This window comes from Vidua chalybeata, chromosome 7 (assembly GCF_026979565.1).
Source record: "Vidua chalybeata isolate OUT-0048 chromosome 7, bVidCha1 merged haplotype, whole genome shotgun sequence".
In the NCBI taxonomy this organism is placed as follows: domain Eukaryota; kingdom Metazoa; phylum Chordata; class Aves; order Passeriformes; family Viduidae; genus Vidua; species Vidua chalybeata.
This window is the reverse complement of record NC_071536.1, coordinates 11297845-11303185: the sequence shown is the minus strand read 5'-3', so window position 1 is coordinate 11303185 and position 5341 is coordinate 11297845. Positions and strand designations below refer to the sequence as shown.

The window sequence follows — 5341 nt, the reverse complement described above, 5'->3', positions numbered from 1 at the left end:
TAAGGGCACTTTAGCCCTTTAGGATAAGGATCTGGTGAAGAGCCATGGCTCCAGTGAAGTCAATAGCAAAAATTTTTCAGTGCACATGAAGCAGCCCTACTTCTTTCATTTCAAAAACTTCCAGTACTCATACAGAAAGACTTTATTAAATTGCTTGCATAGTACAGCCAAACTATGTTCTAATAGGTGATAAATTCCTCTCCTTTTTTGGCAAAATCCCTTTAGAGGAACTTAGCAGCTCAGGGCTGGCTTGAGTCTCTTTTCTACATGACACTTCTAAGTATTCTTAGCTGCAGGGCACCAAATCCCTCAGCACAGAGGGAGCTGGTGGTGAGGCATACTTTGAAAAGTGTCTCTCATGCAGTGTCCTTTTCTTTCTGAAGAAGGAAGCAGGAAGGTTTGCTTCCTAATGGTCATCCTAGTGGTGCCTAAAAGTCAGCCCAGATACTTTCTGGGAGCTATTTGGGGAAACATGATATCAGTTCTTTTAATGATACACTATAAAAGAAGAATATGCCTCAGCTTCTCTTAACATTGTTATTAGATTTATGAAATAGGGCCTTTAAAAGCTTGATTATCTGTGCTGCTACCTTAGTCAGCAACCAAGACTAAAGATACATCAGAAGGTAATGAAAGAGAAAAAGAGGGTGTCATCTTTAGAGGGGCTTTCATCTATTATAAACATAACTAGCACAGCAGAAATTTTCTTTATCACCTTTCCCAACACAGTGCTATCCAGAAGGAATGGAGAGAATTGTGCTGCATTCATTTGTGCTACAAACTCACATCATGCAGTTGTGCAGTGTTACAAACATGCAGTTACCAGATTTAATTATTTACTTCCTGGATCTTCACAAGTAACTTCTTCAGAGGACAGGATTCCCATCCAGTTGAGGCTCCTTGTCTTTCTGTCCCTGTATGTCCTATAAAACTGCCCCTCCTGTTCCACTGCACCACATATAGGGAGCACATCAGCAACAAAGTGAAGGTGCCCTGTAGTAATTTACAATTATAAGAGCCAGTGTATATAAAATAATAAGTATTATATATTTGTCTGATTAATGCAGTCTTGTCATATGGATTTGTTTTCCTAAATGCCTGTGTGAGGTGTGCACAGGGCCAAAGTACTTCCTACTGATCCCTTGTGGGTACTTAAGAGTAGCTCCAGTGGACACAGCATTTGGAAAGTGGAACTGGAGACGTATGTGCAGACAACAGGAGTGCACTGAGTCCTCTGACCACAGCAGAGGCTGCAAACACCATGAAATGTCCACACAAAATGTTCTCCTCTTGGGCATTTCAGTTCAAATCTGCAACCAGAAAGTCTGCAGGTGGAACTCCATCCTGGTTGTCCATTAATTCTCCCAAGAATTAGATTCCTTCCTGATCAGTAACATCCTTGATGTCCATAAGAAAAAGGGAAGAATACTTCCACCACTCCAGAGAGATAAACCATGACAGCAGCTGCAGTGACAAGCTGTTGCAGGCCCAGTCACAAGTCTCAGGGCTGTGACTGGGCATACAAGCAAAAGGAACCAGCAGTCAAATTAAAGAGGACCAAAAAAGGAGCCTTTCCAAGTGACTCACTATAAAGGATAAAAAAGGAACTTGCATAGATAGCTATGTTCTTCAGAGCACGAATGATCTCCTCTGTGTGCATCCCTGCTTTGGAATGTGAGCCAGCATCACAGCATGTGGGCAGAGGACTCTGGACAGCTTTCTCATGACATATCCCTGGCAATCCATCCATGTCTCAGCAGTTTCCTTGGTCATTATCCCACTGAAACAAGGCACAACAGGGAACACTGAACCATGTTGCAGATAACAAGATCCAGACTGTATGCAAACTGTTCTTGTGACATAGAAATTCTAGGACTCAAGTCCACCAACAAAACGGGAAAGAGACTCCTTGTTTGGCAACCAGATCTGGCCTGGGTTTCAGTATGGAGACACAAATCAAATTAAACATGTTCCTGGGCTGTTTAAGACGAGTTGTGGAACAGTGCTAGAAATGTGCTCAGTGTCCACATAAGAACCTTCATCATGGATATATTTAACACCAGATTAGCATTAGAAGGATTTTTCCCTACATAACTTTGCTTCTTAGTGGAGATACAGCCAAATACGATGAGTCCACAGGTGTTTAGCACTCCATACAGATTGTCTCAGATCTTCCTGCACATCTGGCGAGCATAACAACCTCTACCTTTCTGACCTGGGATCTCCAGTCATACAGTCCACAGCCTTGCAGGCATTAATAGAGGCAAAGCAGCTGTTACAATTCCAGACTTGAGTTCAGCTGGAGTCCCCACTTGAGCTTGTTCCATCTGCTGCAAAGATGCATTTGTTTCTGGGTAGCTCAAGTACACACCACACCTGTACATCTTGTGCAGTGTGAATGAAATCAAACAAACCTGCACAAGAGCTCATATTGGCTGGGTCTCAACTATTCAATACTCAAATAATAATCCATTTAAAAAGCAGGGTTTTCATTTTAACGTGGAACATAAATAAAATGTCAGCTAATGCTACTAAAAGACAAAAATGTGGTTTCCATAACTTCAAAAATTTCAAGTACCTAAAAGTCATAAAATGCATGTCTGAAAACATCAGTCCTCACAAACCCCACATTTTTTAAAGCTGTAAAAAGCACATACTTCATCATAACAGTAATGGCATTTGCACACCATTTCATCAAAACTCAACACCACATACTTTCTTGGATGTGAAACACGAGCAAACTCTTTCTCAAGAGGCAGCAATCAGCACTTTCTGAAAAATCATTGGTGAGAGGATATCTCATCCCTAAAAGTAACTTGTTAAATCCACTGATCAGAACTGAAGTTGTAAGTCAATGGCAGTGGTCTTATGTCTGAATGATATGTTTAAGCTGCATGACGTTACAAGTCCTGCACTTGATCCCCTATGTTTGTTTTCTGTGAGGAATATAATAGGGACCACACTGTCACTTCAGCAGGTAAATTGTTTGGTTTGGAATTACTGATCTACCTCAATTTTGTTCCAATTCAAAGTTGTTCTGGAATTTGTTTCAGCTTTCCTTTTTGACCCCCAAAAGAGCAAGATATTTTCTCTTTATACCTAGCTGCCAAGATCCAAATCCGTAGTTTCTGTGTTTCCCTGGTAACAGCTGGTGATGTCATAAATTTACTAAATGGTAGAGGGAGATGCTATGCTCTGTGCAGCCATGAAAGTCTGGAAGAGAACAGCACACTGGCTCCCTGCCCAGCCACCAGCAGCATTCACCTTCTCTGCCTCTCCAGCTCTGTATGTGGATCAATTCAGAGTTCTCCAGAAGCCTTGATTCCCATTGGCAATGGGAGTCAGAGAAATTATTTCTACTGTCTCAATCTTGAGCACTTTGTGAGCTCAATTTGCTGAGAATTGTTTTCTAAGCAGGATTTGTATCTGAAATGACACTCTTGAGTTTTGGTTTGTCACCAAGGTAGCTGTCAACCTGCTCAGAACTGGCAATGAGCTCTTCTGACACGGTGCCCTGCTGTGAATGGCCACCCCTGAGCTCCCCTGAAGGGCCAAACCTGTAGCAGAGGTGGGCAACTGGTTCCTGATCAGCCTGGGTCGCTCTGCCCACTGCTGTGTTAGGATGCAGTTGGGAAATGGAGAACAAAGAGAGCAGGTATGACATTCTAGTGTCTTACCTGGAGGATGACTTCCAGAAGATGTGCTTATTTCCAGCAGAATCCATAACACATACAAATGTACTACTTCACTGGAAGTTTCATGCTATTTCACAAAGGAGTCACCTGCAAGCATTATAGCATATGCATAAGAGAAAAAAGGCTTTCCCATCATTAAATACTAGGAGGTAAAAGCAACAATCACAGAATGAGATGCATAAAAATTCTGTTGTTTGTGTGCTGCAGTCACTTACCTCCTAGTGTGTACAGGCAATGAAACTGGCATTCCAGTCCTGAGATATGGCTTACAACTACACTGAAAAGAAACAGGACTGCATGTTATTCTTACAGATTAAGCAAAGCACTGTGGATTCTTATTCAGGGCATTTCTCTTTGAGGAAGAGGCCAAGGGAAGAGAAAGTTAGGTTTGTTATAGAGCTATCAATGTGATTTGAATCTGATTTATCTAATGCTTTCAAAGCAAGATCCTTCTTGACACAGTCCCCTGTCATGCTTCAAGTGGACACTTTCAAGAAGATAGGAGGTAAGGAAATCCTGTACATAAAAAATCGGGAGGTAGCTGGTTGCCCAGGATGGAGAGATAAAAGAGATTTTATGTTTTTCAAGGTTTGTACTCCTTGTAAGCTAAAAACAAATCTACCAGGAGTAGATACAGAATTCCTGCAGCAGTTTCACCAGCACTCAACAGAGATAATGTGCCTTTCTAATTTCTGCCTGATTTGGAGTTCTGATGTATCTAGAATGAGGAAACACCTGTGCACTGCATTGCAGAGCCATATGGCTCAGGCACCATAACCAAACCCAGCTCAGGTGTCTGTACATAGCTGTGTGACCTTTAAGTTAATCTTGTCATCCAGGGCTTTACTGTGGGAGTTCATTGTATGGATAATTGTCCCTGATGTCATTTTCAGAGTTAATGTATTGCCCATCTCCAGACAAAGCACAGAAGCTTCACGGGTGACCCAGCTCAGCCAGAGCACAAAAGTTAAGAGGTGAAGATGAGCAGGAAAATAATGAGAGCTTTTCCTTCTTCATTTCATTGTTCAGATCCAGTTTTGACAACTAACAGCAGAGCAGTGTCTCACAAACTCTTGTCACAGGGGACATCCCAGGAAAGATCAAAGAACTGCATCTATTCAGAAATATTGTTCTTGTCTACACTGAGTGTTCCTTAAAGTTTTGTCGAAAGGATTTTAGAAAGGCTCTCCATCTGACAGCTGGTGTCTTTTCTTGACCTCTTCCTTCTCTTAAACTGACCAAATAAGGAGTTTGCTTGGGATTTCTTCAGCACCAAAAAATATTAAAAGAAATTACTTTGAGAGAGAAGATGTAATTTCTGGTTTTGTTTATATATCTTTAGCCTAGAGCTTAGTTCTTGCATGAACCATAAGGAAAACAAAACAAAACCCCACAAAAAACCCAAAGTCCCTAGACAAATAAGAGGAACTCAGCGCACAGTGATGAACTCTACAGCAGTCCGTAGGAAAGACACCTAGGAAGAATACTACTACTAGAAAAGCAATCATCTTCACTACTGGTGCAGAGTGAGAGAAAAGAAAGCCCGAGGCTAAAATTGGTATCAAGCTTATTTTATTATTTTCTTTTGTTAAATCATAAAATATTTGAAATCATTAAGAGGCCAAACTGGACAGCTGAGACCAATT

General features: G+C 41.3%; 1 long non-coding RNA gene across 2 annotated transcripts; it reads left to right on the top strand.

Annotated features, from left to right (window-relative positions):
* The first annotated feature begins 3206 nt into the window (after positions 1 to 3206).
* LOC128790550 (uncharacterized) lies at positions 3207 to 4957 on the top strand. Of its 2 annotated transcripts, none has more exons than XR_008431797.1 (3): positions 3207 to 3655; positions 4138 to 4200; positions 4589 to 4957. It is a non-coding gene; the product is annotated as an uncharacterized LOC128790550 (long non-coding RNA). The 2 variants fall into 2 exon arrangements; XR_008431796.1 differs by having other exon boundaries at positions 3216 to 3285; positions 3464 to 3655; positions 4138 to 4957.
* Positions 4958 to 5341: the final 384 nt, after the last annotated feature.